The 24522-nt window shown below is 59.6% G+C and overlaps 3 non-coding genes and 108 pseudogenes across 3 annotated transcripts; all 111 read right to left on the bottom strand.

Annotated features, from left to right (window-relative positions):
• Positions 1-20: 20 nt before the first annotated feature.
• On the bottom strand, positions 21-139 carry LOC137553286 (5S ribosomal RNA; annotated as a pseudogene).
• Positions 140-222: 83 nt separating this feature from the next.
• Positions 223-341, bottom strand: LOC137549218 (5S ribosomal RNA; annotated as a pseudogene).
• An 83-nt stretch (positions 342-424) lies between these two features.
• Positions 425-543, bottom strand: LOC137552006 (5S ribosomal RNA; annotated as a pseudogene).
• Positions 544-626: 83 nt separating this feature from the next.
• On the bottom strand, positions 627-745 carry LOC137552683 (5S ribosomal RNA; annotated as a pseudogene).
• An 83-nt stretch (positions 746-828) lies between these two features.
• Positions 829-947, bottom strand: LOC137554070 (5S ribosomal RNA; annotated as a pseudogene).
• Positions 948-1030: 83 nt separating this feature from the next.
• Positions 1031-1149, bottom strand: LOC137548009 (5S ribosomal RNA; annotated as a pseudogene).
• An 83-nt stretch (positions 1150-1232) lies between these two features.
• On the bottom strand, positions 1233-1351 carry LOC137557566 (5S ribosomal RNA; annotated as a pseudogene).
• An 83-nt stretch (positions 1352-1434) lies between these two features.
• LOC137551359 (5S ribosomal RNA) lies at positions 1435-1553 on the bottom strand (annotated as a pseudogene).
• An 82-nt stretch (positions 1554-1635) lies between these two features.
• LOC137558366 (5S ribosomal RNA) lies at positions 1636-1754 on the bottom strand (annotated as a pseudogene).
• Positions 1755-1837: 83 nt separating this feature from the next.
• On the bottom strand, positions 1838-1956 carry LOC137557565 (5S ribosomal RNA; annotated as a pseudogene).
• Positions 1957-2039: 83 nt separating this feature from the next.
• LOC137551358 (5S ribosomal RNA) lies at positions 2040-2158 on the bottom strand (annotated as a pseudogene).
• An 82-nt stretch (positions 2159-2240) lies between these two features.
• LOC137558365 (5S ribosomal RNA) lies at positions 2241-2359 on the bottom strand (annotated as a pseudogene).
• Positions 2360-2637: 278 nt separating this feature from the next.
• Positions 2638-2756, bottom strand: LOC137553689 (5S ribosomal RNA; annotated as a pseudogene).
• Positions 2757-2839: 83 nt separating this feature from the next.
• Positions 2840-2958, bottom strand: LOC137548041 (5S ribosomal RNA; annotated as a pseudogene).
• Positions 2959-3041: 83 nt separating this feature from the next.
• Positions 3042-3160, bottom strand: LOC137551678 (5S ribosomal RNA; annotated as a pseudogene).
• An 83-nt stretch (positions 3161-3243) lies between these two features.
• Positions 3244-3362, bottom strand: LOC137551109 (5S ribosomal RNA; annotated as a pseudogene).
• An 83-nt stretch (positions 3363-3445) lies between these two features.
• On the bottom strand, positions 3446-3564 carry LOC137547957 (5S ribosomal RNA; annotated as a pseudogene).
• An 83-nt stretch (positions 3565-3647) lies between these two features.
• On the bottom strand, positions 3648-3766 carry LOC137549435 (5S ribosomal RNA; annotated as a pseudogene).
• Positions 3767-3948: 182 nt separating this feature from the next.
• LOC137551699 (5S ribosomal RNA) lies at positions 3949-4067 on the bottom strand (annotated as a pseudogene).
• Positions 4068-4150: 83 nt separating this feature from the next.
• LOC137549714 (5S ribosomal RNA) lies at positions 4151-4269 on the bottom strand (annotated as a pseudogene).
• Positions 4270-4352: 83 nt separating this feature from the next.
• On the bottom strand, positions 4353-4471 carry LOC137552103 (5S ribosomal RNA; annotated as a pseudogene).
• Positions 4472-4539: 68 nt separating this feature from the next.
• LOC137553629 (5S ribosomal RNA) lies at positions 4540-4658 on the bottom strand (annotated as a pseudogene).
• Positions 4659-4741: 83 nt separating this feature from the next.
• LOC137550630 (5S ribosomal RNA) lies at positions 4742-4860 on the bottom strand (annotated as a pseudogene).
• An 82-nt stretch (positions 4861-4942) lies between these two features.
• Positions 4943-5061, bottom strand: LOC137553894 (5S ribosomal RNA; annotated as a pseudogene).
• A 182-nt stretch (positions 5062-5243) lies between these two features.
• Positions 5244-5362, bottom strand: LOC137548102 (5S ribosomal RNA; annotated as a pseudogene).
• An 83-nt stretch (positions 5363-5445) lies between these two features.
• On the bottom strand, positions 5446-5564 carry LOC137554503 (5S ribosomal RNA; annotated as a pseudogene).
• Positions 5565-5647: 83 nt separating this feature from the next.
• Positions 5648-5766, bottom strand: LOC137553285 (5S ribosomal RNA; annotated as a pseudogene).
• An 83-nt stretch (positions 5767-5849) lies between these two features.
• LOC137549217 (5S ribosomal RNA) lies at positions 5850-5968 on the bottom strand (annotated as a pseudogene).
• Positions 5969-6051: 83 nt separating this feature from the next.
• On the bottom strand, positions 6052-6170 carry LOC137552005 (5S ribosomal RNA; annotated as a pseudogene).
• Positions 6171-6253: 83 nt separating this feature from the next.
• LOC137552681 (5S ribosomal RNA) lies at positions 6254-6372 on the bottom strand (annotated as a pseudogene).
• Positions 6373-6455: 83 nt separating this feature from the next.
• LOC137553665 (5S ribosomal RNA) lies at positions 6456-6574 on the bottom strand (annotated as a pseudogene).
• An 83-nt stretch (positions 6575-6657) lies between these two features.
• On the bottom strand, positions 6658-6776 carry LOC137548008 (5S ribosomal RNA; annotated as a pseudogene).
• An 83-nt stretch (positions 6777-6859) lies between these two features.
• LOC137557564 (5S ribosomal RNA) lies at positions 6860-6978 on the bottom strand (annotated as a pseudogene).
• Positions 6979-7061: 83 nt separating this feature from the next.
• On the bottom strand, positions 7062-7180 carry LOC137551357 (5S ribosomal RNA; annotated as a pseudogene).
• Positions 7181-7262: 82 nt separating this feature from the next.
• LOC137558364 (5S ribosomal RNA) lies at positions 7263-7381 on the bottom strand (annotated as a pseudogene).
• Positions 7382-7464: 83 nt separating this feature from the next.
• LOC137557563 (5S ribosomal RNA) lies at positions 7465-7583 on the bottom strand (annotated as a pseudogene).
• An 83-nt stretch (positions 7584-7666) lies between these two features.
• Positions 7667-7785, bottom strand: LOC137551355 (5S ribosomal RNA; annotated as a pseudogene).
• Positions 7786-7867: 82 nt separating this feature from the next.
• LOC137558363 (5S ribosomal RNA) lies at positions 7868-7986 on the bottom strand (annotated as a pseudogene).
• A 278-nt stretch (positions 7987-8264) lies between these two features.
• Positions 8265-8383, bottom strand: LOC137553688 (5S ribosomal RNA; annotated as a pseudogene).
• An 83-nt stretch (positions 8384-8466) lies between these two features.
• LOC137548040 (5S ribosomal RNA) lies at positions 8467-8585 on the bottom strand (annotated as a pseudogene).
• An 83-nt stretch (positions 8586-8668) lies between these two features.
• Positions 8669-8787, bottom strand: LOC137551677 (5S ribosomal RNA; annotated as a pseudogene).
• Positions 8788-8870: 83 nt separating this feature from the next.
• Positions 8871-8989, bottom strand: LOC137551108 (5S ribosomal RNA; annotated as a pseudogene).
• Positions 8990-9072: 83 nt separating this feature from the next.
• Positions 9073-9191, bottom strand: LOC137547956 (5S ribosomal RNA; annotated as a pseudogene).
• Positions 9192-9274: 83 nt separating this feature from the next.
• LOC137549434 (5S ribosomal RNA) lies at positions 9275-9393 on the bottom strand (annotated as a pseudogene).
• Positions 9394-9575: 182 nt separating this feature from the next.
• On the bottom strand, positions 9576-9694 carry LOC137551698 (5S ribosomal RNA; annotated as a pseudogene).
• An 83-nt stretch (positions 9695-9777) lies between these two features.
• LOC137553836 (5S ribosomal RNA) lies at positions 9778-9896 on the bottom strand (annotated as a pseudogene).
• An 82-nt stretch (positions 9897-9978) lies between these two features.
• On the bottom strand, positions 9979-10097 carry LOC137549571 (5S ribosomal RNA; annotated as a pseudogene).
• An 83-nt stretch (positions 10098-10180) lies between these two features.
• Positions 10181-10299, bottom strand: LOC137549691 (5S ribosomal RNA; annotated as a pseudogene).
• Positions 10300-10382: 83 nt separating this feature from the next.
• On the bottom strand, positions 10383-10501 carry LOC137558148 (5S ribosomal RNA; annotated as a pseudogene).
• Positions 10502-10584: 83 nt separating this feature from the next.
• LOC137553664 (5S ribosomal RNA) lies at positions 10585-10703 on the bottom strand (annotated as a pseudogene).
• An 83-nt stretch (positions 10704-10786) lies between these two features.
• LOC137550713 (5S ribosomal RNA) lies at positions 10787-10905 on the bottom strand (annotated as a pseudogene).
• Positions 10906-10988: 83 nt separating this feature from the next.
• LOC137557562 (5S ribosomal RNA) lies at positions 10989-11107 on the bottom strand (annotated as a pseudogene).
• Positions 11108-11190: 83 nt separating this feature from the next.
• LOC137547544 (5S ribosomal RNA) lies at positions 11191-11309 on the bottom strand (annotated as a pseudogene).
• Positions 11310-11391: 82 nt separating this feature from the next.
• Positions 11392-11510, bottom strand: LOC137558362 (5S ribosomal RNA; annotated as a pseudogene).
• Positions 11511-11788: 278 nt separating this feature from the next.
• On the bottom strand, positions 11789-11907 carry LOC137558996 (5S ribosomal RNA; annotated as a pseudogene).
• Positions 11908-11990: 83 nt separating this feature from the next.
• LOC137559348 (5S ribosomal RNA) lies at positions 11991-12109 on the bottom strand (annotated as a pseudogene).
• An 83-nt stretch (positions 12110-12192) lies between these two features.
• Positions 12193-12308, bottom strand: LOC137554493 (5S ribosomal RNA; annotated as a pseudogene).
• Positions 12309-12391: 83 nt separating this feature from the next.
• Positions 12392-12510, bottom strand: LOC137550930 (5S ribosomal RNA; annotated as a pseudogene).
• An 83-nt stretch (positions 12511-12593) lies between these two features.
• LOC137547955 (5S ribosomal RNA) lies at positions 12594-12712 on the bottom strand (annotated as a pseudogene).
• An 83-nt stretch (positions 12713-12795) lies between these two features.
• Positions 12796-12914, bottom strand: LOC137549433 (5S ribosomal RNA; annotated as a pseudogene).
• An 83-nt stretch (positions 12915-12997) lies between these two features.
• Positions 12998-13116, bottom strand: LOC137549432 (5S ribosomal RNA; annotated as a pseudogene).
• A 182-nt stretch (positions 13117-13298) lies between these two features.
• LOC137548875 (5S ribosomal RNA) lies at positions 13299-13417 on the bottom strand (annotated as a pseudogene).
• An 83-nt stretch (positions 13418-13500) lies between these two features.
• Positions 13501-13619, bottom strand: LOC137550617 (5S ribosomal RNA; annotated as a pseudogene).
• An 83-nt stretch (positions 13620-13702) lies between these two features.
• LOC137548791 (5S ribosomal RNA) lies at positions 13703-13821 on the bottom strand (annotated as a pseudogene).
• An 83-nt stretch (positions 13822-13904) lies between these two features.
• LOC137554326 (5S ribosomal RNA) lies at positions 13905-14023 on the bottom strand (annotated as a pseudogene).
• An 83-nt stretch (positions 14024-14106) lies between these two features.
• Positions 14107-14225, bottom strand: LOC137549690 (5S ribosomal RNA; annotated as a pseudogene).
• Positions 14226-14308: 83 nt separating this feature from the next.
• Positions 14309-14427, bottom strand: LOC137547623 (5S ribosomal RNA; annotated as a pseudogene).
• Positions 14428-14510: 83 nt separating this feature from the next.
• LOC137559310 (5S ribosomal RNA) lies at positions 14511-14629 on the bottom strand (annotated as a pseudogene).
• A 60-nt stretch (positions 14630-14689) lies between these two features.
• Positions 14690-14808, bottom strand: LOC137551546 (5S ribosomal RNA; annotated as a pseudogene).
• Positions 14809-14891: 83 nt separating this feature from the next.
• On the bottom strand, positions 14892-15010 carry LOC137559308 (5S ribosomal RNA; annotated as a pseudogene).
• Positions 15011-15070: 60 nt separating this feature from the next.
• LOC137551545 (5S ribosomal RNA) lies at positions 15071-15189 on the bottom strand (annotated as a pseudogene).
• Positions 15190-15272: 83 nt separating this feature from the next.
• LOC137559129 (5S ribosomal RNA) lies at positions 15273-15391 on the bottom strand (annotated as a pseudogene).
• An 83-nt stretch (positions 15392-15474) lies between these two features.
• Positions 15475-15593, bottom strand: LOC137551067 (5S ribosomal RNA; annotated as a pseudogene).
• Positions 15594-15775: 182 nt separating this feature from the next.
• LOC137558361 (5S ribosomal RNA) lies at positions 15776-15894 on the bottom strand (annotated as a pseudogene).
• Positions 15895-15977: 83 nt separating this feature from the next.
• On the bottom strand, positions 15978-16096 carry LOC137558359 (5S ribosomal RNA; annotated as a pseudogene).
• Positions 16097-16106: 10 nt separating this feature from the next.
• On the bottom strand, positions 16107-16225 carry LOC137553601 (5S ribosomal RNA; annotated as a pseudogene).
• Positions 16226-16308: 83 nt separating this feature from the next.
• Positions 16309-16427, bottom strand: LOC137554241 (5S ribosomal RNA; annotated as a pseudogene).
• Positions 16428-16510: 83 nt separating this feature from the next.
• On the bottom strand, positions 16511-16629 carry LOC137556640 (5S ribosomal RNA). Its single transcript, XR_011029281.1, has one exon. It is a non-coding gene; the product is annotated as a 5S ribosomal RNA (ribosomal RNA).
• An 83-nt stretch (positions 16630-16712) lies between these two features.
• On the bottom strand, positions 16713-16831 carry LOC137554556 (5S ribosomal RNA; annotated as a pseudogene).
• Positions 16832-16914: 83 nt separating this feature from the next.
• LOC137549262 (5S ribosomal RNA) lies at positions 16915-17033 on the bottom strand (annotated as a pseudogene).
• An 83-nt stretch (positions 17034-17116) lies between these two features.
• LOC137552584 (5S ribosomal RNA) lies at positions 17117-17235 on the bottom strand. The gene has a single exon (XR_011027151.1). It is a non-coding gene; the product is annotated as a 5S ribosomal RNA (ribosomal RNA).
• Positions 17236-17317: 82 nt separating this feature from the next.
• LOC137549694 (5S ribosomal RNA) lies at positions 17318-17436 on the bottom strand (annotated as a pseudogene).
• An 84-nt stretch (positions 17437-17520) lies between these two features.
• LOC137551147 (5S ribosomal RNA) lies at positions 17521-17639 on the bottom strand (annotated as a pseudogene).
• Positions 17640-17722: 83 nt separating this feature from the next.
• Positions 17723-17841, bottom strand: LOC137549966 (5S ribosomal RNA; annotated as a pseudogene).
• An 82-nt stretch (positions 17842-17923) lies between these two features.
• LOC137548480 (5S ribosomal RNA) lies at positions 17924-18042 on the bottom strand (annotated as a pseudogene).
• An 83-nt stretch (positions 18043-18125) lies between these two features.
• On the bottom strand, positions 18126-18244 carry LOC137553184 (5S ribosomal RNA; annotated as a pseudogene).
• Positions 18245-18327: 83 nt separating this feature from the next.
• On the bottom strand, positions 18328-18446 carry LOC137553732 (5S ribosomal RNA; annotated as a pseudogene).
• An 84-nt stretch (positions 18447-18530) lies between these two features.
• LOC137553224 (5S ribosomal RNA) lies at positions 18531-18649 on the bottom strand (annotated as a pseudogene).
• Positions 18650-18818: 169 nt separating this feature from the next.
• Positions 18819-18937, bottom strand: LOC137548007 (5S ribosomal RNA; annotated as a pseudogene).
• Positions 18938-19020: 83 nt separating this feature from the next.
• LOC137552531 (5S ribosomal RNA) lies at positions 19021-19139 on the bottom strand. The gene has a single exon (XR_011027146.1). It is a non-coding gene; the product is annotated as a 5S ribosomal RNA (ribosomal RNA).
• A 94-nt stretch (positions 19140-19233) lies between these two features.
• Positions 19234-19352, bottom strand: LOC137553443 (5S ribosomal RNA; annotated as a pseudogene).
• Positions 19353-19435: 83 nt separating this feature from the next.
• On the bottom strand, positions 19436-19554 carry LOC137549307 (5S ribosomal RNA; annotated as a pseudogene).
• Positions 19555-19637: 83 nt separating this feature from the next.
• On the bottom strand, positions 19638-19756 carry LOC137553678 (5S ribosomal RNA; annotated as a pseudogene).
• An 82-nt stretch (positions 19757-19838) lies between these two features.
• Positions 19839-19957, bottom strand: LOC137548630 (5S ribosomal RNA; annotated as a pseudogene).
• A 575-nt stretch (positions 19958-20532) lies between these two features.
• On the bottom strand, positions 20533-20651 carry LOC137553721 (5S ribosomal RNA; annotated as a pseudogene).
• A 573-nt stretch (positions 20652-21224) lies between these two features.
• Positions 21225-21344, bottom strand: LOC137559370 (5S ribosomal RNA; annotated as a pseudogene).
• Positions 21345-21426: 82 nt separating this feature from the next.
• On the bottom strand, positions 21427-21545 carry LOC137549693 (5S ribosomal RNA; annotated as a pseudogene).
• An 84-nt stretch (positions 21546-21629) lies between these two features.
• LOC137552478 (5S ribosomal RNA) lies at positions 21630-21748 on the bottom strand (annotated as a pseudogene).
• An 83-nt stretch (positions 21749-21831) lies between these two features.
• LOC137549965 (5S ribosomal RNA) lies at positions 21832-21950 on the bottom strand (annotated as a pseudogene).
• An 82-nt stretch (positions 21951-22032) lies between these two features.
• LOC137548479 (5S ribosomal RNA) lies at positions 22033-22151 on the bottom strand (annotated as a pseudogene).
• An 83-nt stretch (positions 22152-22234) lies between these two features.
• LOC137553183 (5S ribosomal RNA) lies at positions 22235-22353 on the bottom strand (annotated as a pseudogene).
• An 83-nt stretch (positions 22354-22436) lies between these two features.
• On the bottom strand, positions 22437-22555 carry LOC137553730 (5S ribosomal RNA; annotated as a pseudogene).
• An 84-nt stretch (positions 22556-22639) lies between these two features.
• LOC137553223 (5S ribosomal RNA) lies at positions 22640-22758 on the bottom strand (annotated as a pseudogene).
• Positions 22759-22928: 170 nt separating this feature from the next.
• LOC137551541 (5S ribosomal RNA) lies at positions 22929-23047 on the bottom strand (annotated as a pseudogene).
• Positions 23048-23130: 83 nt separating this feature from the next.
• On the bottom strand, positions 23131-23249 carry LOC137553891 (5S ribosomal RNA; annotated as a pseudogene).
• Positions 23250-23332: 83 nt separating this feature from the next.
• LOC137550566 (5S ribosomal RNA) lies at positions 23333-23451 on the bottom strand (annotated as a pseudogene).
• An 83-nt stretch (positions 23452-23534) lies between these two features.
• On the bottom strand, positions 23535-23653 carry LOC137548028 (5S ribosomal RNA; annotated as a pseudogene).
• An 86-nt stretch (positions 23654-23739) lies between these two features.
• On the bottom strand, positions 23740-23858 carry LOC137557688 (5S ribosomal RNA; annotated as a pseudogene).
• An 82-nt stretch (positions 23859-23940) lies between these two features.
• LOC137548478 (5S ribosomal RNA) lies at positions 23941-24059 on the bottom strand (annotated as a pseudogene).
• Positions 24060-24131: 72 nt separating this feature from the next.
• On the bottom strand, positions 24132-24250 carry LOC137559340 (5S ribosomal RNA; annotated as a pseudogene).
• Positions 24251-24333: 83 nt separating this feature from the next.
• On the bottom strand, positions 24334-24452 carry LOC137554254 (5S ribosomal RNA; annotated as a pseudogene).
• Positions 24453-24522: the final 70 nt, after the last annotated feature.

The raw sequence follows: 24522 nt of genomic DNA, 5'->3' as shown, positions 1-24522 counted from the left end.
GGGCCTCAAACCCAAAAAAACACCTGCAGCACCTGGGGTTCACAGCCGGTCTCCCATGCAGCTACTAACCAGGCCTGAAGCCGCTTAGCTTCCGCGCTCTGACGACAGCGGGCACTTGCGGCTTAGTGTGGCCGCAGGCAAACTCCAAGGCGCCGTTCCGGCGCCTTGATGGTGAGGCTTCCAACGCGTGCTCATAGCCATTGGGCCTCAAACCCAAAAAAACACCTGCAGCACCTGGGGTTCAAAGCCGGTCTCCCATGCAGCTACTAACCAGACCTGAAGCCGCTTAGCTTCCGCGTTCTGACGAGAGCGGGCGCTTTCGGCTTAGTGTGGCCGCAGGCTAACTCCAAGGCGCCGTTCCGGCGCCTTGAAGGTGAGGCTTCCCACGCGTGCTCATAGCCATTGGGCCTCAAACCCAAAAAAACACCTGCAGCACCTGGGGTTCACAGCCGGTCTCCCATGCAGCTACTAACCAGGCCTGAAGCCGCTTAGCTTCCGCGCTCTGACGACAGCGGGTACTTTCGGCTTAGTGTGGCCGCAGGCAAACTCCAAGGCGCCGTTCCGGCGCCTTGATGGTGAGGCTTCCAACGCGTGCTCATAGCCATTGGGCCTCAAACCCAAAAAAACGCCTGCAGCACCTGTGGTTCACAGCCGGTCTCACATGACACTACTAACCAGGCCTGAAGCCGCTTAGCTTCCGCGATCTGACGAGAGCAGGCGCTTTCGGCTTAGTGTGGCCGCAGGTAAACTCCATGGCGCCATTCCGGCGCCATGAAGGTGAGGCTTCCTACGCGTGCTCATAGCCATTGGGCCTCAAACCCAAAAAAACACCTGCAGCACCAGGGGATCACAGCCGGTCTCCCATGCAGCTACTAACCAGGCCTGAAGCCGCTTAGCTTCCGCAATCTGACGAGAGTGGGCGCTTTCAGCTTAGTGTGGCCGCAGGCAAACTACAAGGCGCCGTTCAGGCGCCTTGAAGGTGAGGCTTCCCACGCGTGCTCATAGCCATTGGGCCTCAAACCCAAAAAAATGCCTGCAGCACCTGGGGTTCACAGCCAGGCTCCCATGCAGCTACTAACCAGGCCTGAAGCCGCTTAGCTTCCGCGATCTGACGAGAGCGGGCGCTTTCGGCTTAGTGTGGCCGCAGGCAAACTCCAAGCTGCCGTTCCGGCGCCTTGAAGGTGAGGCTTCCCACACGTGCTCATAGCCATTGGGCCTCAAACCCAAAAAAATGCCTGCAGCACCTGGGGTTCACAGCCGGGCTCCCATGCAGCTACTAACCAGGCCTGAAGCCGCTTAGCTTCCGCGATCTGACGAGAGCGGGCGCTTTCGGCTTAGTGTGGCCGCAGGCAAACTCCAACCTGCCGTTCCGGCGCCTTGAAGGTGAGGCTTCCCACGCGTGCTCATAGCCATTGGACCTCAAACCCAATAAAACGCCTGCAGCACCTGGGGTTCACAGCCGGTCTCCCATGCAGCTACTAACAAGGCCTGAAGCCGCTTAGCTTCCGCGATCTGACGAGAGCGGGCGCTTTCGGCTTAGTGCGGCCACAGGCAAACTCCAAGGCGCCGTTGCGGCGCCTTGAAGGTGAGGCTTCCCACGCGTGCTCATAGCCATTGGGCCTCAAACCCAAAAAACGCCTGCAGCACCTGGGGTTCACAGCCAGTCTCCCATGCAGCTACTAACCAGGCCTGAAGCCGCTTAGCTTCCGCGATCTGACGAGAGCGGGCGCTTTCGGCTTAGTGTGGCCGCAGGCAAACTCTAAGGCGCCGTTCCGGCGCCTTGAAGGTGAGGCTTCCCACGCATGCTCATAGCCATTGGGCCTCAAACCCAAAAAAATGCCTGCAGCACCTGGGGTTCACAGCCGGGCTCCCATGCAGCTACTAACCAGGCCTGAAGCCGCTTAGCTTCCGCGATCTGACGAGAGCGGGCGCTTTCGGCTTAGTGTGGCCGCAGGCAAACTCCAACCTGCCGTTCCGGCGCCTTGAAGGTGAGGCTTCCCACGCGTGCTCATAGCCATTGGACCTCAAACCCAATAAAACGCCTGCAGCACCTGGGGTTCACAGCCGGTCTCCCATGCAGCTACTAACAAGGCCTGAAGCCGCTTAGCTTCCGCGATCTGACGAGAGCGGGCGCTTTCGGCTTAGTGCGGCCACAGGCAAACTCCAAGGCGCCGTTGCGGCGCCTTGAAGGTGAGGCTTCCCACGCGTGCTCATAGCCATTGGGCCTCAAACCCAAAAAACGCCTGCAGCACCTGGGGTTCACAGCCAGTCTCCCATGCAGCTACTAACCAGGCCTGAAGCCGCTTAGCTTCCGCGATCTGACGAGAGCGGGCGCTTTCGGCTTAGTGTGGCCGCAGGCAAACTCTAAGGCGCCGTTCCGGCGCCTTGAAGGTGAGGCTTCCCACGCATGCTCATAGCCATTGGGCCTCAAACCCAAAAAAACACCTGCAGCACCTGGGGTTCACAGCCGGTCTCCCATGCAGCTACTAACCAGGCCTGAAGCCGCTTAGCTTCCGACGAGAGCGGGTGCTTTCGGATTAGTGTGGCCGCAGGCAAACTCCAAGGTGCCGTTCCGGCGCCTTGAAGGTGAGGCTTCCCACGCGTGCTCATAGCCATTGGGCCTCAAACCCAAAAAAACGCCTGCAGCACCTGGGGTTCACAGCCGGTCTCCCATGAAGCTACTAACCAGGCCTGAAGCCACTTAGCTTTCGCAATCTGACGAGAGCGGGCGCTTTCAGCTTAGTGTGGACGCAGGCAAATTCCAAGGCGCCGTTCCGGCGCCTTGAAGGTGAGGCTTCCCACGCGTGCTCATAGCCATTGGGCCTCAAACCCAAAAAAACGCCTGCAGCACCTGGGGTTCACAGCCGGTCTCCCATGCAGCTACTAACCAGGCCTGAAGGCGCTTAGCTTCCGCGATCTGACGAGAGCGGGCGCTTTCGGCTTAGTGTGGCCGCAGACAAACTCCAAGGCGCCGTTCCGGCGCCTTGAAGGTGAGGCTTCCCACGCGTGCTCATAGCCATTGGGCCTCAAACCCAAAAGAACGCCTGCAGCACCTGGGGTTCACAGCCAGTCTCCCATGCAGCTACTAACCAGGCCTGAAGCCGCTTACCTTTCGCAATCTGACGAGAGCGGGCGATTTCGGCTTAGTGTGGCCGCAGGCAAACTCCAAAGCGCCGTTCCGGCGCCTTGAAGGTGAGGCTTCCCACGCGTGCTCATAGCCATTGGGCCTCAAACCCAAAAAAACACCTGCAGCACCTGGGGTTCACAGCCGGTCTCCCATGCAGCTACTAACCAGGCCTGAAGCCGCTTAGCTTCCACGATCTGACGAGAGCGGGCGCTTTCGGCTTAGTGTGGCCACTGGCAAACTCCAAGGCGCCGTTCCGGCGCCTTGAAGGTGAGGCTTCCCACGCGTGCTCATAGCCATTGGGCCTCAAACCCAAAAAAACACCTGCAGCACCTGGGGTTCACAGCCAGTCTCCCATGCAGCTACTAACCAGGCCTGAAGCCGCTTAGCTTCCGCGATCTGACGAGAGCGGGCGCTTTCGGCTTAGTGTGGCCGCAGGCAAACTCCAAGGCGCCGTTTCGGCGCCTTGAAGGTGAGGCTTCCCACGCGTGCTCATAGCCATTGGGCCTCAAACCCAAAAAAACGCCTGCAGCACCTGGGGTTCACAGCCGGTCTCCCATGCAGCTACTAACTAGGCCTGAAGCCGCTTAGCTTCCACGATCTGACGAGAGCGGGCGCTTTCGGCTTAGTGTGGCCGCAGGCAAACTCCAAGGCACCGTTCCGGCGCCTTGAAGGTGAGGCTTCCTACGCGTGCTCATAGCCATTGGGCCTCAAAGCTTTCGGCTTAGTGTGGCCGCAGGCAAACTCCAAGGCGCCGTTCCAGCGCCTTGAAGGTGAGGCTTCCCACGCGTGCTCATAGCCATTGGGCCTCAAACCCAAAAAAACACCTGCAGCACCTGGGGTTCACAGCCGGTCTCCCATGCAGCTACTAACCAGGCCTGAAGCCGCTTAGCTTCCGCGATTTGACGAGAGCGGGCGCTTTTGGCTTAGTGTGGCCGCAGGCAAACTCCAAGCTGCCGTTCCGGCGCCTTGAAGGTGAGGCTTCCCACGCGTGCTCATAGCCATTGGGCCTCAAACCCAAAAAAACGCCTGCAGCACCTGGGGTTCACAGCCGGTCTCCCATGCAGCTACTAACCAGGCCTGAAGCCGCTTAGCTTCCGCCATCTGACGAGAGCAGGCGCTTTCGGCTTAGTGTGGCCGCAGGCAAACTCCAAGGCGCCGTTCCGGCGCCTTGAAGGTGAGGCTTCCCACGCGTGCTCATAGCCATTGGGCCTCAAACTCAAAAAAACGCCTGCAGCACCTGTGGTTCACAGCCGGTCTCCTGTGCAGCTACTAACCAGGCCTGAAGCCGCTTAGCTTCCGCGATCTGACGAGAGCGGGCGCTTTCAGCTTAGTGTGGCCGCAGGCAAACCGGCGCCTTGAAGGTGAGGCTTCCCACGCGTGCTCATAGCCATTGGGCCTCAAACCCAAAAAAACACCTGCAGCACCTGGGGTTCACAGCCGGTCTCCCATGCAGCTACTAACCAGGCCTGATGCCGATTAGCTTCCGCGATCTGACGAGAGCAGGCGCTTTCGGGTTAGTGTGGCCGCAGGCGGACTCCAAGGCGCCGTTCCGGCGCCTTGAAGGTGAGGCTTCCCACGCGTGCTCATAGCCATTGGGCCTCAAACCCAAAAAAACACCTGCAGCACCTGGGGTTCACAGCCGGTCTCCCATGCAGCTACTAACGAGGCCTGAAGCCGCTTAGCTTCCGCGATCTGACGAGAGCGGGCGCTTTCGGCTTAGTGTGGCCGCAGGCAAACTCCAAGGCGCCGTTCCGGCGCCTTGAAGGTGAGGCTTCCCACACGTGCTCATAGCCATTGGGCCTCAAACCCAAAAAGAGCCTGCAGCACCTGGGGTTCACAGCCGGTCTCCCATGCAGCTACCAACCAGGCCTGAAGCCGCTTAGCTTCCACGATCTGACGAGAGCTGGCACTTTCGGTTTAGTGTGGCCGCAGGAAAATTCCAAGGCGCCGTTCCGGCGCCTTGAAGGTGAGGGTTCCCACGCGTGCTCATAGCCATTAGGCCTCAAAGCTTTCGGCTTAGTGTGGCCGCAGGCAAACTCCAAGGCGCCGTTCCGGCGCCTTGAAGGTGAGGCTTCCCACGCGTGCTCATAGCCATTGGGCCTCAAACCCAAAAAAACGCCTGCAGCACCTGGGGTTCACAGCCGGTCTCCCATGCAGCTACTAACCAGGCCTGAAGCCGCTTAGCTTCCGCGATCTGACGAGAGCAGGCGCTTTCGGCTTAGTGTGGCCGCAGGTAAACCCCAAGCCTCCGTTCCGGCGCCTTGAAGGTGAGGCTTCCCACGCGTGCTCATAGCCATTGGGCCTCAAACCCAAAAAAACACCTGCAGCACCTGGGGTTCAAAGCCGGTCTCCCATGCAGCTACTAACCAGACCTGAAGCCGCTTAGCTTCCGCGATCTGACAAGAGTGCGCGTTTTCGGCTTAGTGTGGCCGCAGGCAAACTCCAAGGCGCCGTTCCGGCGCCTTGAAGGTGAGGCTTCCCACGCGTGCTCATAGCCATTGGGCCTCAAACCCAAAAAAACACCTGCAGCACCTGGGGTTCACAGCCGGTCTCCCATGCAGCTACTAACCAGGCCTGAAGCCGCTTAGCTTCCGCGCTCTGACGACAGCGGGCACTTGCGGCTTAGTGTGGCCGCAGGCAAACTCCAAGGCGCCGTTCCGGCGCCTTGATGGTGAGGCTTCCAACGCGTGCTCATAGCCATTGGGCCTCAAACCCAAAAAAACACCTGCAGCACCTGGGGTTCAAAGCCGGTCTCCCATGCAGCTACTAACCAGACCTGAAGCCGCTTAGCTTCCGCGTTCTGACGAGAGCGGGCGCTTTCGGCTTAGTGTGGCCGCAGGCTAACTCCAAGGCGCCGTTCCGGCGCCTTGAAGGTGAGGCTTCCCACGCGTGCTCATAGCCATTGGGCCTCAAACCCAAAAAAACACCTGCAGCACCTGGGGTTCACAGCCGGTCTCCCATGCAGCTACTAACCAGGCCTGAAGCCGCTTAGCTTCCGCGCTCTGACGACAGCGGGTACTTTCGGCTTAGTGTGGCCGCAGGCAAACTCCAAGGCGCCGTTCCGGCGCCTTGATGGTGAGGCTTCCAACGCGTGCTCATAGCCATTGGGCCTCAAACCCAAAAAAACGCCTGCAGCACCTGTGGTTCACAGCCGGTCTCACATGACACTACTAACCAGGCCTGAAGCCGCTTAGCTTCCGCGATCTGACGAGAGCAGGCGCTTTCGGCTTAGTGTGGCCGCAGGTAAACTCCATGGCGCCATTCCGGCGCCATGAAGGTGAGGCTTCCTACGCGTGCTCATAGCCATTGGGCCTCAAACCCAAAAAAACGCCTGCAGCACCAGGGGATCACAGCCGGTCTCCCATGCAGCTACTAACCAGGCCTGAAGCCGCTTAGCTTCCGCAATCTGACGAGAGTGGGCGCTTTCAGCTTAGTGTGGCCGCAGGCAAACTACAAGGCGCCGTTCAGGCGCCTTGAAGGTGAGGCTTCCCACGCGTGCTCATAGCCATTGGGCCTCAAACCCAAAAAAATGCCTGCAGCACCTGGGGTTCACAGCCAGGCTCCCATGCAGCTACTAACCAGGCCTGAAGCCGCTTAGCTTCCGCGATCTGACGAGAGCGGGCGCTTTCGGCTTAGTGTGGCCGCAGGCAAACTCCAAGCTGCCGTTCCGGCGCCTTGAAGGTGAGGCTTCCCACGCGTGCTCATAGCCATTGGGCCTCAAACCCAAAAAAATGCCTGCAGCACCTGGGGTTCACAGCCGGGCTCCCATGCAGCTACTAACCAGGCCTGAAGCCGCTTAGCTTCCGCGATCTGACGAGAGCGGGCGCTTTCGGCTTAGTGTGGCCGCAGGCAAACTCCAACCTGCCGTTCCGGCGCCTTGAAGGTGAGGCTTCCCACGCGTGCTCATAGCCATTGGACCTCAAACCCAATAAAACGCCTGCAGCACCTGGGGTTCACAGCCGGTCTCCCATGCAGCTACTAACAAGGCCTGAAGCCGCTTAGCTTCCGCGATCTGACGAGAGCGGGCGCTTTCGGCTTAGTGCGGCCACAGGCAAACTCCAAGGCGCCGTTGCGGCGCCTTGAAGGTGAGGCTTCCCACGCGTGCTCATAGCCATTGGGCCTCAAACCCAAAAAACGCCTGCAGCACCTGGGGTTCACAGCCAGTCTCCCATGCAGCTACTAACCAGGCCTGAAGCCGCTTAGCTTCCGCGATCTGACGAGAGCGGGCGCTTTCGGCTTAGTGTGGCCGCAGGCAAACTCTAAGGCGCCGTTCCGGCGCCTTGAAGGTGAGGCTTCCCACGCATGCTCATAGCCATTGGGCCTCAAACCCAAAAAAATGCCTGCAGCACCTGGGGTTCACAGCCGGGCTCCCATGCAGCTACTAACCAGGCCTGAAGCCGCTTAGCTTCCGCGATCTGACGAGAGCGGGCGCTTTCGGCTTAGTGTGGCCGCAGGCAAACTCCAACCTGCCGTTCCGGCGCCTTGAAGGTGAGGCTTCCCACGCGTGCTCATAGCCATTGGACCTCAAACCCAATAAAACGCCTGCAGCACCTGGGGTTCACAGCCGGTCTCCCATGCAGCTACTAACAAGGCCTGAAGCCGCTTAGCTTCCGCGATCTGACGAGAGCGGGCGCTTTCGGCTTAGTGCGGCCACAGGCAAACTCCAAGGCGCCGTTGCGGCGCCTTGAAGGTGAGGCTTCCCACGCGTGCTCATAGCCATTGGGCCTCAAACCCAAAAAACGCCTGCAGCACCTGGGGTTCACAGCCAGTCTCCCATGCAGCTACTAACCAGGCCTGAAGCCGCTTAGCTTCCGCGATCTGACGAGAGCGGGCGCTTTCGGCTTAGTGTGGCCGCAGGCAAACTCTAAGGCGCCGTTCCGGCGCCTTGAAGGTGAGGCTTCCCACGCATGCTCATAGCCATTGGGCCTCAAACCCAAAAAAACACCTGCAGCACCTGGGGTTCACAGCCGGTCTCCCATGCAGCTACTAACCAGGCCTGAAGCCGCTTAGCTTCCGACGAGAGCGGGTGCTTTCGGATTAGTGTGGCCGCAGGCAAACTCCAAGGTGCCGTTCCGGCGCCTTGAAGGTGAGGCTTCCCACGCGTGCTCATAGCCATTGGGCCTCAAACCCAAAAAAACGCCTGCAGCACCTGGGGTTCACAGCCGGTCTCCCATGAAGCTACTAACCAGGCCTGAAGCCACTTAGCTTTCGCAATCTGACGAGAGCGGGCGCTTTCAGCTTAGTGTGGACGCAGGCAAATTCCAAGGCGCCGTTCCGGCGCCTTGAAGGTGAGGCTTCCCACGCGTGCTCATAGCCATTGGGCCTCAAACCCAAAAAAACGCCTGCAGCACCTGGGGTTCACAGCCGGTCTCCCATGCAGCTACTAACCAGGCCTGAAGGCGCTTAGCTTCCGCGATCTGACGAGAGCGGGCGCTTTCGGCTTAGTGTGGCCGCAGACAAACTCCAAGGCGCCGTTCCGGCGCCTTGAAGGTGAGGCTTCCCACGCGTGCTCATAGCCATTGGGCCTCAAACCCAAAAGAACGCCTGCAGCACCTGGGGTTCACAGCCAGTCTCCCATGCAGCTACTAACCAGGCCTGAAGCCGCTTACCTTTCGCAATCTGACGAGAGCGGGCGATTTCGGCTTAGTGTGGCCGCAGGCAAACTCCAAAGCGCCGTTCCGGCGCCTTGAAGGTGAGGCTTCCCACGCGTGCTCATAGCCATTGGGCCTCAAACCCAAAAAAACACCTGCAGCACCTGGGGTTCACAGCCGGTCTCCCATGCAGCTACTAACCAGGCCTGAAGCCGCTTAGCTTCCACGATCTGACGAGAGCGGGCGCTTTCGGCTTAGTGTGGCCACTGGCAAACTCCAAGGCGCCGTTCCGGCGCCTTGAAGGTGAGGCTTCCCACGCGTGCTCATAGCCATTGGGCCTCAAACCCAAAAAAACACCTGCAGCACCTGGGGTTCACAGCCAGTCTCCCATGCAGCTACTAACCAGGCCTGAAGCCGCTTAGCTTCCGCGATCTGACGAGAGCGGGCGCTTTCGGCTTAGTGTGGCCGCAGGCAAACTCCAAGGCGCCGTTTCGGCGCCTTGAAGGTGAGGCTTCCCACGCGTGCTCATAGCCATTGGGCCTCAAACCCAAAAAAACGCCTGCAGCACCTGGGGTTCACAGCCGGTCTCCCATGCAGCTACTAACTAGGCCTGAAGCCGCTTAGCTTCCACGATCTGACGAGAGCGGGCGCTTTCGGCTTAGTGTGGCCGCAGGCAAACTCCAAGGCACCGTTCCGGCGCCTTGAAGGTGAGGCTTCCTACGCGTGCTCATAGCCATTGGGCCTCAAAGCTTTCGGCTTAGTGTGGCCGCAGGCAAACTCCAAGGCGCCGTTCCAGCGCCTTGAAGGTGAGGCTTCCCACGCGTGCTCATAGCCATTGGGCCTCAAACCCAAAAAAACACCTGCAGCACCTGGGGTTCACAGCCGGTCTCCCATGCAGCTACTAACCAGGCCTGAAGCCGCTTAGCTTCCGCGATTTGACGAGAGCGGGCGCTTTTGGCTTAGTGTGGCCGCAGGCAAACTCCAAGCTGCCGTTCCGGCGCCTTGAAGGTGAGGCTTCCCACGCGTGCTCATAGCCATTGGGCCTCAAACCCCCAAAAATGCCTGCAGCACCTGGGGTTCACAGCCGGGCTCCCATGCAGCTACTAACCAGGCCTGAAGCCGCTTAGCTTCCGCACTCTGACGACAGCGGGCACTTTCGGCTTAGTGTGGCCGCAGGCAAACTCCAAAGCGCCGTTCCGGCGCCTTGAAGGTGAGGTTTCCCACGCAGCTCATAGCCATTGGGCCTCAAACCCAAAAAAACGCCTGCAGCACCTGGGGTTCACAGCCGGTCTCCCATGCAGCTACTAACCAGGCCTGAAGCCGCTTAGCTTCCGTGATCTGATGAGAGCGGGCGCTTTCGGCTTAGTGTGGGCGCAGGCAAACTCCAAAGCGCCGTTCCGGCGCCTTGAAGGTGAGGCTTCCCACGCGTGCTCATAGCCATTGGTCCTCAAACACAAAAAAATGCCTGCAGCTCCTGGGGTTCACAGCCGGTCTCCCATGCAGCTACTAACCAGGCCTGAAGCCGCTTAGCTTTCGCGATCTGACGAGAGCGGGCGCTTTCGGCTTAGTGTGGCCGCAGGAAAACTCCAAGGCGCCGTTCTGGCGCCTTGAAGGTGAGGCTTCCCACGCGTGCTCATAGCCATTGGGCCTCAAACCCAAAAAAGCGCCTGCAGCACCTGGGGTTCACAGCCGGTCTCCCATGCAGCTACTAACCAGGCCTGAAGCCGCTTAGCTTCCGCGATCTGACGAGAGCGGGCGCTTTCGGCTTAGTGTGGCCGCAGGTAAACTCCATGGCGCCGTTCCGGCGCCATGAAGGTGAGGCTTCCTACGCGTGCTCATAGCCATTGGGCCTCAAACCCAAAAAAACGCCTGCAGCACCAGGGGATCACAGCCGGTCTCCCATGCAGCTACTAACCAGGCCTGAAGCCGCTTAGCTTCCGCAATCTGACGAGAGTGGGCGCTTTCAGCTTAGTGTGGCCGCAGGCAAACTACAAGGCGCCGTTCCGGCGCCTTGAAGGTGAGGCTTCCCACGCGTGCTCATAGCCATTGGGCCTCAAACCCAAAAAAATGCCTGCAGCACCTGGGGTTCACAGCCAGGCTCCCATGCAGCTACTAACCAGGCCTGAAGCCGCTTAGCTTCCGCGATCCGACGAGAACGGGCGCTTTCGGCTTAGTGTGGCCGCAGGCAAACTCCAAGCTGCCGTTCCGGCGCCTTGAAGGTGAGGCTTCCCACGCGTGCTCATAGCCATTGGGCCTCAAACCCAAAAAAATGCCTGCAGCACCTGGGGTTCACAGCCGGGCTCCCATGCAGCTACTAACCAGGCCTGAAGCCGCTTAGCTTCCGCGATCTGACGAGAGCGGGCGCTTTCGGCTTAGTGTGGCCGCAGGCAAACTCCAACCTGCCGTTCCGGCGCCTTGAAGGTGAGGCTTCCCACGCGTGCTCATAGCCATTGGACCTCAAACCCAATAAAACGCCTGCAGCACCTGGGGTTCACAGCCGGTCTCCCATGCAGCTACTAACCAGGCCTGAAGCCGCTTAGCTTCCGCGATCTGACGAGAGCGGGCGCTTTCGGCTTAGTGCGGCCACAGGCAAACTCCAAGGCGCCGTTGCGGCGCCTTGAAGGTGAGGCTTCCCACGCGTGCTCATAGCCATTGGGCCTCAAACCCAAAAAACGCCTGCAGCACCTGGGGTTCACAGCCAGTCTCCCATGCAGCTACTAACCAGGCCTGAAGCCGCTTAGCTTCCGCGATCTGACGAGAGCGGGCGCTTTCGGCTTAGTGTGGCCGCAGGCAAACTCTAAGGCGCCGTTCCGGCGCCTTGAAGGTGAGGCTTCCCACGCATGCTCATAGCCATTGGGCCTCAAACCCAAAAAAACACCTGCAGCACCTGGGGTTCACAGCCGGTCTCCCATGCAGCTACTAAGCAGGCCTGAAGCCGCTTAGCTTCCGACGAGAGCGGGTGCTTTCGGATTAGTGTGGCCGCAGGCAAACTCCAAGGTGCCGTTCCGGCGCCTTGAAGGTGAGGCTTCCCACGCGTGCTCATAGCCATTGGGCCTCAAACCCAAAAAAACGCCTGCAGCACCTGGGGTTCACAGCCGGTCTCCCATGCAGCTACTAACCAGGCCTGAAGGCGCTTAGCTTCCGCGATCTGACGAGAGCGGGCGCTTTCGGCTTAGTGTGGCCGCAGGCAAACTCCAAGGTGCCGTTCCAGCGCCTTGAACGTGAGGCTTCCCACGCGTGCTCATAGCCATTGGGCCTCAAACCCAAAAAAACGCCTGCAGCACCTGGGGTTCACAGCCGGCCTCCCATGCAGCTACTAACCAGGCCTGAAGCCGCTTAGCTTCCGCGATCTGACGAGAGCGGGCGCTTTCGGCTTAGTGTGGCCGCAGACAAACTCCAAGGCGCCGTTCCGGCGCCTTGAAGGTGAGGCTTCCCACGCGTGCTCATAGCCATTGGGCCTCAAACCCAAAAGAACGCCTGCAGCACCTGGGGTTCACAGCCAGTCTCCCATGCAGCTACTAACCAGGCCTGAAGCCGCTTACCTTTCGCAATCTGAGAGCGGGCGATTTCGGCTTAGTGTGGCCGCAGGTAAACTCCAAAGCGCCGTTCCGGCGCCTTGAAGGTGAGGCTTCCCACGCGTGCTCATAGCCATTGGGCCTCAAACCCAAAAAAACGCCTGCAGCACCTGGGGTTCACAGCCGGTCTCCCATGCAGCTACTAACCAGGCCTGAAGCCGCTTAGCTTCCACGATCTGACGAGAGCGGGCGCTTTCGACTTAGTGTGGCCACTGGCAAACTCCAAGGCGCCGTTCCGGCGCCTTGAAGGTGAGGCTTCCCACGCGTGCTCATAGCCATTGGGCCTCAAACCCAAAAAAACACCTGCAGCACCTGGGGTTCACAGCCAGTCTCCCATGCAGCTACTAACCAGGCCTGAAGCCGCTTAGCTTCCGCGATCTGACGAGAGCGGGCGCTTTCGGCTTAGTGTGGCCGCAGGCAAACTCCAAGGCGCCGTTTCGGCGCCTTGAAGGTGAGGCTTCCCACGCGTGCTCATAGCCATTGGGCCTCAAACCCAAAAAAACGCCTGCAGCACCTGGGGTTCACAGCCGGTCTCCCATGCAGCTACTAACTAGGCCTGAAGCCGCTTAGCTTCCACGATCTGACGAGAGCGGGCGCTTTCGGCTTAGTGTGGCCGCAGGCAAACTCCAAGGCGCCGTTTCGGCGCCTTGAAGGTGAGGCTTCCCACGCGTGCTCATAGCCATTGGGCCTCAAACCCAAAAAAACGCCTGCAGCACCTGGGGTTCACAGCCGGTCTCCCATGCAGCTACTAACTAGGCCTGAAGCCGCTTAGCTTCCACGATCTGACGAGAGCGGGCGCTTTCGGCTTAGTGTGGCCGCAGGCAAACTCCAAGGCGCCGTTCCGGCGCCTTGAAGGTGAGGCTTCCTACGCGTGCTCATAGCCATTGGGCCTCAAAGCTTTCGGCTTAGTGTGGCCGCAGGCAAACTCCAAGGCGCCGTTCCAGCGCCTTGAAGGTGAGGCTTCCCACGCGTGCTCATAGCCATTGGGCCTCAAACCCAAAAAAACACCTGCAGCACCTGGGGTTCACAGCCGGTCTCCCATGCAGCTACTAACCAGGCCTGAAGCCGCTTAGCTTCTGCGATCTGACGAGAGCGGGCGCTTTCGGCTTAGTGTGGCCGCAGGCAAACTCCAAGGCGCCGTTCCGGCGCCTTGAAGGTGAGGCTTCCCACGCGTGCTCATAGCCATTGGGCCTCAAACCCAAAAAAACGCCTGCAGCACCTGGGGTTCACAGCCGGTCTCCCATGCAGCTACTAACCAGGCCTGAAGCCGCTTAGCTTCCGCAATTTGACGAGAGCGGGCGCTTTCGGCTTAGTGTGGCCGCAGGCAAACTCCAAGCTGCCGTTCCGGCGCCTTGAAGTTGAGGCTTCCCACGCGTGCTCATAGCCATTGGGCCTCAAACCCCAAAAAATGCCTGCAGCACCTGGGGTTCACAGCCGGGCTCCCATGCAGCTACTAACCAGGCCTGAAGCCGCTTAGCTTCCGCGATCTGAAGAGAGCGGGCGCTTTCGGCTTAGTGTGGCCGCAGGAAAACTCCAAGCTGCCGTTCCGGCGCCTTGAAGGTGAGGCTTCCCACGCGTGCTCATAGCCATTGGGCCTCAAACCCAAAAAAACACCTGCAGCACCTGGGGTTCACAGCCGGTCTCCCATGCAGCTACTAACCAGGCCTGAAGCCGCTTAGCTTCCGCACTCTGACGACAGCGGGCACTTTCAGCTTAGTGTGGCCGCAGACAAACTCCAAAGCACCGTTCCGGCGCCTTGAAGGTGAGGTTTCCCACGCGTGCTCATAGCCATTGGTCCTCAAACACAAAAAAATGCCTGCAGCTCCTGGGGTTCACAGCCGGTCTCCCATGCAGCTACTAACCAGGCCTGAAGCCGCTTAGCTTTCGCGATCTGACGAGAGCGGGCGCTTTCGGCTTAGTGTGGCCGCAGGAAAACTCCAAGGCGCCGTTCTGGCGCCTTGAAGGTGAGGCTTCCCACGCGTGCTCATAGCCATTGGGCCTCAAACCCAAAAAAGCGCCTGCAGCACCTGGGGTTCACAGCCGGTCTCCCATGCAGCTACTAACCAGGCCTGAAGCCGCTTAGCTTCCGCGATCTGACGAGAGCAGGCACTTTCGGCTTAGTGTGGCCGCAGGCAAACTCCAAGGCGCCGTTTCGGCGCCTTGAAGGTGAGGCTTCCCACGCGTGCTCCTAGCCATTGGGCGTCAAACCCAAAATAACGCCTGCAGCACCTGGGGTTCACAGCCGGTCTCCCATGCAGCTACTAACCAGGCCTGAAGCCGCTTAGCTTCCGCGATCTGACGAGAGCAGGCGCTTTCGGCTTAGTGTGGCCACAGGCAATCTGAACGTGAGGCTTCCCACGCGTGCTCATAGCCATTGGGCCTCAAACCCAAAAAAACGCCTGCAGCACCTGGGGTTCACAGCCGGTCTCCCATGCAGCTACTAACCAGGCCTGAAGCCGCTTAGCTTCCGCGATCTGACGAGAGTGGGCGATTTCGGCTTAGTGTGGCCGCAGGAAATCTCTAAAGCGCCGTTCCGGCGCCTTGAAGGTGAGGCTTCCCACGCGTGCTCATAGCCATTGGGCCTCAAACCCAAAAAAACGCCTGCAGCACCTGGGGTTCACAGCCGGTCTCCCATGCAGCTACTAACCAGGCCTGAAGCCGCTTAGCTTCCGCGATCTGACGAGAGCAGGCGCTTTCGGCTTAGTGTGGCCACAGGCAATCTGAACGTGAGGCTTCCCACGCGTGCTCATAGCCATTGGGCCTCAAACCCAAAAAAACGCCTGCAGCACCTGGGGTTCACAGCCGGTCTCCCATGCAGCTACTAACCAGGCCTGAAGCCGCTTAGCTTCCGCGATCTGACGAGAGTGGGCGATTTCGGCTTAGTGTGGCCGCAGGAAATCTCTAAAGCGCCGTTCCGGCGCCTTGAAGGTGAGGCTTCCCACGCGTGCTCATAGCCATTGGGCCTCAAACCCAAAAAAACACCTGCAGCACCTGGGGTTCACAGCCGGTCTCCCATGCAGCTACTAACCAGGCCTGAAACCGCTTAGCTTCCGCGATCTGACGAGAGCGGGCGCTTTCGGCTTAGTGTGGCCGCAGGCAAACTCCAAGGCGCCGTTCCGGCGCCTTGAAGGTGAGGCTTTCCACGCGTGCTCATAGCCATTGGGCCTCAAACCCAAAAAAACACCTGCAGCACCTGGGGTTCACAGCCGGTCTCCCATGCAGCTACTAACTAGGCCTGAAGCCGCTTAGCTTCCACGATCTGACGAGAGCGGGCGCTTTCGGCTTAGTGTGGCCGCAGGCAAACTCCAAGGCGCCGTTCCGGCGCCTTGAAGGTGAGGCTTCCCACGCGTGCTCATAGCCATTGGGACTCAAAGCTTTCGGCTTAGTGTGGCCGCAGGCAAACTCCAAGGCGCCGTTCCAGCGCCTTGAAGGTGAGGCTTCCCACGCGTGCTCATAGCCATTGGGCCTCAAACCCAAAAAAACGCCTGCAGCACCTGGGGTTCACAGCCAGTCTCCCATGCAGCTACTAACCAGGCCTGAAGCCGCTTAGCTTCCGCGATCTGACGAGAGCGGGCGCTTTCGGCTTAGTGTGGCCGCAGGCAAACTCCAAGGCGCCGTTCCGGCGCCTTGAAGGTGAGGCTTCCCACGCGTGCTCATAGCCATTGGGCCTCAAACCCAAAAAAACGCCTGCAGCACCTGGGGTTCACAGCCAGTCTCCCATGCAGCTACTAACCAGGCCTGAAGCCGCTTAGCTTCCGCGATCTGACGAGAGCGGGCGCTTTCGGCTTAGTGTGGCCGCAGGCAAACTCCAAACTCCTGCAGCACCTGGGTTTCACAGCCGGTCTCCCATGCAGCAACTAACCAGGCCTGAAGCCGCTTAGCTTCCGCGATATGACAAGAGCGGGCGCTTTCGGCTTAGTGTGGCCGCAGGAAAACTCCAAGGCGCCGTTCCGGCGCCTTGAAGGTGAGGCTTCCCACGCGTGCTCATAGCCATTGGGCCTTAAACCCCAAAAAACACCTGCAGCACCTGGGGTTCACAGCCAGTCTCCCATGCAGCTACTAACCAGGCCTGAAGCCACTTAGCTTCCACGATCTGACGAGAGCAGACGCTTTCGGCTTAGTGTTGCCGCAGGCAAACTCCAAGGCGCTGTTCCGGCGCCTTGAAGGTGAGGCTTCCCACGCGTGCTCATAGCCATTGGGCCTCAAACCCAAAAAAACACCTGCAGCACCTGGGGTTCACAGTCGGTCTCCCATGCAGCTACTAACCAGGCCTGAAGCCGCTTAGCTTCCGCGATCTGATGAGAGCGGGAGCTTTCGGCTTAGTGTGGCCGCAGGCAAACTCCAAGGCGCCGTTTCGGCGCCTTGAAGGTGAGGCTTCCCACGTGTGCTCATAGCCATTGGGCCTCAAACCCAGAAAAACGCCTGCAGCACCTGGAGTTCACAGCCAGTCTCCCATGCAGCTACTAACCAGGCCTGAAGCCGCTTAGCTTCCGCCAGCTGACAAGAGCGGGCACTTTCGGCTTAGTGTGGGCGCAGGCAAACTCCAAGGCGCCGTTCCGGCGCCTTGAAGGTGAGGCTTCCCACGCGTGCTCATAGCCATTGGGCCTCAAACCCAAAAAAACGCCTGCAGCACCTGGGGTTCACAGCCGGTCTCCCATGCAGCTACTAACCAGGCCTGAAGCCGCTTAGCTTCCACGATCTGACGAGAGCGGGCGCTTTTGGCTTAGTGTGGCCGCAGGCAAACTCCAAGGCGCCGTTTCGGCGCCTTGAAGGTGAGGCTTCCCACGCGTGCTCATAGCCATTGGGCCTCAAACCCAAAAAAAGGCCTGCAGCACCTGGTGTTCACAGCCGGTCTCCCATGCAGCTACTAACCAGGCCTGAAGCCGCTTAGCTTCCGCGATCAGATGAGAGCGGGCGCTTTCGGCTTAGTGTGGCCGCAGGAAAACTCCAAGGCGCTGTTCCGGCGCCTTGAAGGTGAGGCTTCCCACGCGTGCTCATAGCCATTGGGCCTCAAACCAAAAAAACACCTGCAGCACCTGGGGTTCATAGCCGGTCTCCCATGCAGCTACTAACCAGGCCTGAAGCCGCTTAGCTTCCGCGATCTGACGAGAGCGGGCGCTTTCGGTTTAGTGTGGCCGCAGGCAAACTCCAAGGCGCCGTTCCGGCGGCTTGAAGGTGAGGCTTCCCACGCGTGCTCATAGCCATTGGGCCTCAAACCCAAAAAAACCACCTGCTGCACCTGGGGTTCACAGCCGGTCTCCCATGCAGCTACTAACCAGGCCTGAAGCCGCTTAGCTTCCGCGATCTGACGAGAGCGGGCGCTTTCGGTTTAGTGTGGCCGCAGGCAAACTCCAAGGCGCCGTTCCGGCGCCTTGAAGGTGAGGCTTCCCACGCGTGCTCATAGCCATTGGGCCTCAAACCCAAAAAAACACCTGCAGCACCTAGGGTTCACAGCTGGTTTCCCAAGCAGCTACTAACCAGGCCTGAAGCCGCTTAGCTTCCGCGATCAGACGAGAGCGGGCGCTTTCGGCTTAGTGTGGCCGCAGGCAAACTCCAAGGCGCTGTTACGGCGCCTTGAAGGTGAGGCTTCCCACGCGTGCTCATAGCCATTGGGCCTCAAACCAAAAAAACACCTGCAGCACCTGGGGTTCATAGCCGGTCTCCCATGCAGCTACTAACCAGGACTGAAGCCGCTTAGCTTCCGCGTTCTGATGAGAGCGGGCGCTTTCGGCTTAGTGTGGCCGCAGGCAAACTCCAAGGCGCAGTTACGGCGCCTTGAAGGTGAGGCTTCCCACGTGTGCTCATAGCCATTGGGCCTCAAACCCAAAAAAACGCCTGCAGCACCTGGGGTTCACAGCCGGTCTCCCATGCAGCTACTAACCAGGCCTGAAGCCGCTTAGCTTCCGCCATCTGACAAGAGCGGGCGCTTTCGGCTTAGTGTGGGCGCAGGCAAAGTCCAAGGCGCCGTTCCGGCGCCTTGAAGGTGAGTCTTCCCACGCGTGCTCATAGCCATTGGGCCTCAAACCCAAAAAAACACCTGCAGCACCAGGGGTTCACAGCCGGTCTCCCATGCAGCTACTAAACGGGCCTGAAGCCGCTTAGCTTCCGCGATCTGACGACAGCGGGCGCTTTTGGCTTAGTGTGGCCGCAGGCAAACTCCAAGGCGCCGTTCCGGCGCCTTAAAGGTGAGGCTTCCCATGCGTGCTCATAGCCATTGGGCCTCAAACCCAAAAAAAACGCCTGCTGCACCTGGGGTTCACAGCCGGTCTCCCATGCAGCTACTAACCAGGCCTGAAGCCGCTTAGCTTCCACGATCTGACGAGAGCTGGCGCTTTCGGCTTAGTGTGGCCGCAGGAAAACTCCAAGGCGCCGTTCCGGCGCCTTCCCACGCGTGCTCATAGCCATTGGGCCTCAAAGCTTTCGGCTTAGTGTGGCTGCAGGCAAACTCCAAGGCGCCGTTCCGGCGGCTTGAAGGTGAGGCTTCCCACGCGTGCTCATAGCCATTGGGCCTCAAACCCAAAAAAAGGCCTGCAGCACCTGGTGTTCACAGCCGGTCTCCCATGCAGCTACTAACCAGGCCTGAAGCCGCTTAGCTTCCACGATCTGACGAGAGCTGGCGCTTTCGGCTCAGTGTGGCCGCAGGCAAACTCCAAGGCGCCGTTCCGGCGCCTTGAAGGTGAGGCTTCCCACGCGTGCTCATAGCCATTGGGCCTCAAACCCAAAATAACGCCTGCAGCACCTGGGGTTCACAGCCGGTCTCCCATGCAGCTACTAACCAGGCCTGAAGCCGCTTAGCTTCCGCGATCTGACGAGAGCGGGCGCTTTCGGCTTAGTGTGGCCGCAGGCAAACTGCAAGGCGCCGTTAAGGCGCCGTTCCGGCGCCTTGAAGGTGAGGCTTCCCACGCGTGCTCATAGCCATTGGGCCTCAAACCCAAAAAAACACCTGCAGCACCTGGGGTTCACAGTCGGTCTCCCATGCAGCTACTAACCAGGCCTGAAGCCGCTTAGCTTCCGCGATCTGACAAAAGCGGGCGCTTTTGGCTTAGTGTGGCCGCAGTCAAACTCCAAAGCGCCGTTCCGGCGCCTTGAAGGTGAGGCTTCCCACGCGTGCTCATAGCCATTGGGCCTCAAACCCAAAAAAACGCCTGCAGCACCTGGGGTTCACAGCCGGTCTCCCATGCAGCTACTAACCAGGCCTGAAGCCACTTAGTTTCCGCGATCTGACGAGAGCGGGCGCTTTCGGCTTAGTGTGGCCGCAGGCAAACTCCAAGGCGCTGTTCCGGCGCCTTGAAGGTGAGGCTTCCCACGCGTGCTCATAGCCATTGGGCCTCAAACCCAAAAAAACACCTGCAGCACCTGGGGTTCACAGCCGGTCTCCCATGCAACTAATAACCCGGCCTGAAGCCGCTTAGCTTCAGCGATCTGACGAGAGCGGGCGCTTTTGGCTTGGTGTGGCCGCAGGCAAACTCCAAGGCGCCGTTTCGGCGCCTTGAAGGTGAGGCTTCCCACGCGTGCTCATAGCCATTGGGCCTCAAACCCAAAAAAAGCCTGCAGCACCTGGTGTTCACAGCCGGTCTCCCATGCAGCTACTAACCAGGCCTGAAGCCGCTTAGCTTCCACGATCTGACGAGAGCGGGCGCTTTCGGCTTAGTGTGGGCGCAGGCAAACTCCAAGGCGCCGTTCCGGCGCCTTGAAGGTGAGGCTTCCCACGCGTGCTCATAGCCATTGGGCCTCAAACCCAAAAAAACGCCTGTAGCACCTGGGGTTCACAGCCGGTCTCCCATGCAGCTACTAACCAGGCCTGAAGCCGCTTAGCTTCCGCGATCGGGCGCTTTTGGCTTAGTGTGGCCGCAGGCAAACTCCAAGGCGCCGTTCCGGCGCCTTGAAGGTGAGGCTTCCCACGCGTGCTCATAGCCATTGGGCCTCAAACCCAAAAAAAGGCTGCAGCACTTGGTGTTCATTGCCGGTCTCCCATGCAGCTACTAACCAGGCCTGAAGCCGCTTAGCTTCCACGACCTGACGAGAGCTGGCAATTTCGGCTTAGTGTGGCCGCAGGCAAATTCCAAGGCGCCGTTGCGGCGCCTTGAAGGTGAGGCTTCCCACGCGTGCTCATAGCCATTGGGCCTCAAAGCTTTCGGCTTAGTGTGGCCGCAGGCAAACTCCAAGGCGTCGTTCCGGCGGCTTGAAGGTGAGGCTTCCCACGCGTGCTCATAGCCATTGGGCCTCAAACCCAAAAAAACACCTGCAGCACCTGGGGTTCACAGTCGGTCTCCCATGCAGCTACTAACCAGGCCTGAAGCCGCTTAGCTTCCGCGATCTGACAAAAGCAGGCGCTTTTGGCTTAGTGTGGCCGCAGACAAACTCCAAAGCGCCGTTCCGGCGCCTTGAAGGTGAGGCTTCCCACGCGTGCTCATAGCCATTGGGCCTTAAAGAGAACCCGAGGTGTGTTTAAAGGATGTTATCTGCATACAGAGGCTGGATCTGCCTATACAGCCCAGCCTCTGTTGCTATTCCAAACCCCACTAAGGTCCCCCTGCACTCTGCAATCCCTCATAAATCACAGCCACGCTGTGAGGCTGTGTTTACATCTGTAGTGTCAGTCTCAGCTGCTCCCCCGCCTCCTGCATAGCTCCGGTCCCTGCCCCGGTCCCTTCCCTCCAATCAGAAGGGAGGGAGGGGATGCAGGCGGGGACTGGAGTTCTGCAGGAGGCGGGGAGAGCAGCAGACTGACACTATAGAGATAAACACAGCCAGCTCTGACAAGCTGTTTGTCAGCAGCATGGCTGTGATTTATGAGGGATTGCAGAGTGCAGGGGGATCTTAGGGGGGTTTGGGATAGCAACAGAGGCTGGGCTGTATAGGCAGATCCAGCCTCTGTATGCAGATAATATTCTTCAAACCCACCTCGGGTTCTCTTTAAACCCAAAAAAATGCCTGCAGCACCTGGGGTTTCACAGCCGGTCTCCCATGCAGCTACTAACCAGGCCTGAAGCCGCTTAGCTTCCGCGATCAGATGAGAGCGGGCGCTTTCGGCTTAGTGTGGCCGCAGGAAAACTCCAAGGCGCTGTTCCGGCGCCTTGAAGGTGAGGCTTCCCACGCGTGCTCATAGCCATTGGGCCTCAAACCAAAAAAACACCTGCAGCACCTGGGGTTCATAGCCGGTCTCCCATGCAGCTACTAACCAGGCCTGAAGCCGCTTAGCTTCCGCGATCTGACGAGAGCGGGCGCTTTCGGTTTAGTGTGGCCGCAGGCAAACTCCAAGGCGCCGTTCCGGCGGCTTGAAGGTGAGGCTTCCCACGCGTGCTCATAGCCATTGGGCCTCAAACCCAAAGAAACCACCTGCTGCACCTGGGGTTCACAGCCGGTCTCCCATGCAGCTACTAACCAGGCCTGAAGCCACTTAGCTTCCGCGATCTGACGAGAGCGGGCGCTTTCGGTTTAGTGTGGCCGCAGGCAAACTCCAAGGCGCCGTTCCGGCGCCTTGAAGGTGAGGCTTCCCACGCGTGCTCATAGCCATTGGGCCTCAAACCCAAAAAAACACCTGCAGCACCTAGGGTTCACAGCTGGTTTCCCAAGCAGCTACTAACCAGGCCTGAAGCCGCTTAGCTTCCGCGATCAGACGAGAGCGGGCGCTTTCGGCTTAGTGTGGCCGCAGGCAAACTCCAAGGCGCTGTTCCGGCGCCTTGAAGGTGAGGCTTCCCACGCGTGCTCATAGCCATTGGGCCTCAAACCAAAAAAACACCTGCAGCACCTGGGGTTCATAGCCGGTCTCCCATGCAGCTACTAACCAGGACTGAAGCCGCTTAGCTTCCGCGTTCTGATGAGAGCGGGCGCTTTCGGCTTAGTGTGGCCGCAGGCAAACTCCAAGGCGCAGTTACGGCGCCTTGAAGGTGAGGCTTCCCACGTGTGCTCATAGCCATTGGGCCTCAAACCCAAAAAAACGCCTGCAGCACCTGGGGTTCACAGCCGGTCTCCCATGCAGCTACTAACCAGGCCTGAAGCCGCTTAGCTTCCGCCATCTGACAAGAGCGGGCGCTTTCGGCTTAGTGTGGGCGCAGGCAAACTCCAAGGCGCCGTTCCGGCGCCTTGAAGGTGAGTCTTCCCACGCGTGCTCATAGCCATTGGGCCTCAAACCCAAAAAAACACCTGCAGCACCAGGGGTTCACAGCCGGTCTCCCATGCAGCTACTAAACGGGCCTGAAGCCGCTTAGCTTCCGCGATCTGACGACAGCGGGCGCTTTTGGCTTAGTGTGGCCGCAGGCAAACTCCAAGGCGCCGTTCCGGCGCCTTAAAGGTGAGGCTTCCCACGCGTGCTCATAGCCATTGGGCCTCAAACCCAAAAAAAACGCCTGCTGCACCTGGGGTTCACAGCCGGTCTCCCATGCAGCTACTAACCAGGCCTGAAGCCGCTTAGCTTCCACGATCTGACGAGAGCTGGCGCTTTCGGCTTAGTGTGGCCGCAGGAAAACTCCAAGGCGCCGTTCCGGCGCCTTCCCACGCGTGCTCATAGCCATTGGGCCTCAAAGCTTTCGGCTTAGTGTGGCTGCAGGCAAACTCCAAGGCGCCGTTCCGGCGGCTTGAAGGTGAGGCTTCCCACGCGTGCTCATAGCCATTGGGCCTCAAACCCAAAAAAACCGCCTGCTGCACCTGGGGTTCACAGCCGGTCTCCCATGCAGCTACTAACCAGGCCTGAAGCCGCTTAGCTTCCGCGATCTGACGAGAGCGGGCGCTTTCGGTTTAGTGCGGCCGCAGGCAAACTCCAAGGCGCCGTTCAGGCGCCTTGAAGGTGAGGCTTCCCACGCGTGCTCATAGCCATTGGGCCTCAAACCCAAAAAAACACCTGCAGCACCTGGGGTTCACAGCTGGTTTCCCATGCAGCTTCTAACCAGGCCTGAAGCCGCTTAGCTTCCGCAATCTGACGTGAGCGGGCGCTTTCAGCTTAGTGTGGCCGCAGGCATACTCCAAGGCGCCGTTCCGGTGCCTTGAAGGTGAGGCTTCCCACGCGTGCTCATAGCCATTGGGCCTCAAACCCAAAAAAACACCTGCAGCACCTGGGGTTCACATCCGGTCTCCCATGCAGCTACTAACCAGGCCTGAAGTCGCTTAGCTTCCGCGATCTGACGAGAGCGAGCGCTTTCGGCTTAGTGTGGCCGCAGGCAAAATCCAAGGCGCCGTTCCGGCGCCTTGAAGGTGAGGCTTCCCACGCGTGCTCATAGCCATTGGGCCTCAAACCAAAAAAAACGCCTGCAGCACCTGGGGTTCACAGCCGGTCTCCCATGCAGCTACTAACCAGGCCTGAAGCCACTTAGCTTCCGCGATCTGACGAGAGCAGGCGCTTTCGGCTTAGTGTGGCCGCAGGCAAATTCCAAGGCGCCGTTCCGGCGCCTTGAAGGTGAGGCTTCCCACGCGTGCTCATAGCCATTGGGCCTCAAACCCAAAAAAAAAACGCCTGCAGCACCTGGGGTTTACAGCCGGTCTCCCATGCAGCTACTAACCAGGCCTGAAGCCGCTTAGCTTCCGCGATCAGACGAGAGCGGGCGCTTTCGGCTTAGTGTGGCCGCAGGCAAACTCCAAGGCGCTGTTCCGGCGCCTTGAAGGTGAGGCTTCCCACGCGTGCTCATAGCCATTGGGCCTCAAACCAAAAAAACACCTGCAGCACCTGGGGTTCATAGCCGGTCTCCCATGCAGCTACTAACCAGGACTGAAGCCGCTTAGCTTCCGCGTTCTGATGAGAGCGGGCGCTTTCGGCTTAGTGTGGCCGCAGGCAAACTCCAAGGCGCCTTGAAGGTGAGGCTTACCACGCGTGCTCATAGCCATTGGGCCTCAAACCCAAAAAACCACCTGCAGCACCTGGGGTTCACAGCCGGTCTCCCATGCAGCTACTAACCAGGCCTGAAGCCGCTTAGCTTCCGCGATCTGACGAGAGCGGGCACTTTCGGCTTAGTGTGGCCGCAGGCAAACTCCAAGGCGCAGTTACAGCGCCTTGAAGGTGAGGCTTCCCACGTGTGCTCATAGCCATTGGGCCTCAAACCCAAAAAAACGCCTGCAGCACCTGGGGTTCACAGCCGGTCTCCCATGCAGCTACTAACCAGGCCTGAAGCCGCTTAGCTTCCGCCATTTGACAAGAGCGGGCGCTTTCGGCTTAGTGTGGGCGCAGGCAAAGTCCAAGGCGCCGTTCCGGCGCCTTGAAGGTGAGTCTTCCCACGCGTGCTCATAGCCATTGGGCCTC

Source organism: Hyperolius riggenbachi, chromosome 2 (assembly GCF_040937935.1).
Source record: "Hyperolius riggenbachi isolate aHypRig1 chromosome 2, aHypRig1.pri, whole genome shotgun sequence".
NCBI classification, from domain to species: domain Eukaryota; kingdom Metazoa; phylum Chordata; class Amphibia; order Anura; family Hyperoliidae; genus Hyperolius; species Hyperolius riggenbachi.
The sequence above is the reverse complement of the archived record's forward strand: the minus strand, read 5'-3'. Positions and strand labels throughout refer to the sequence as shown.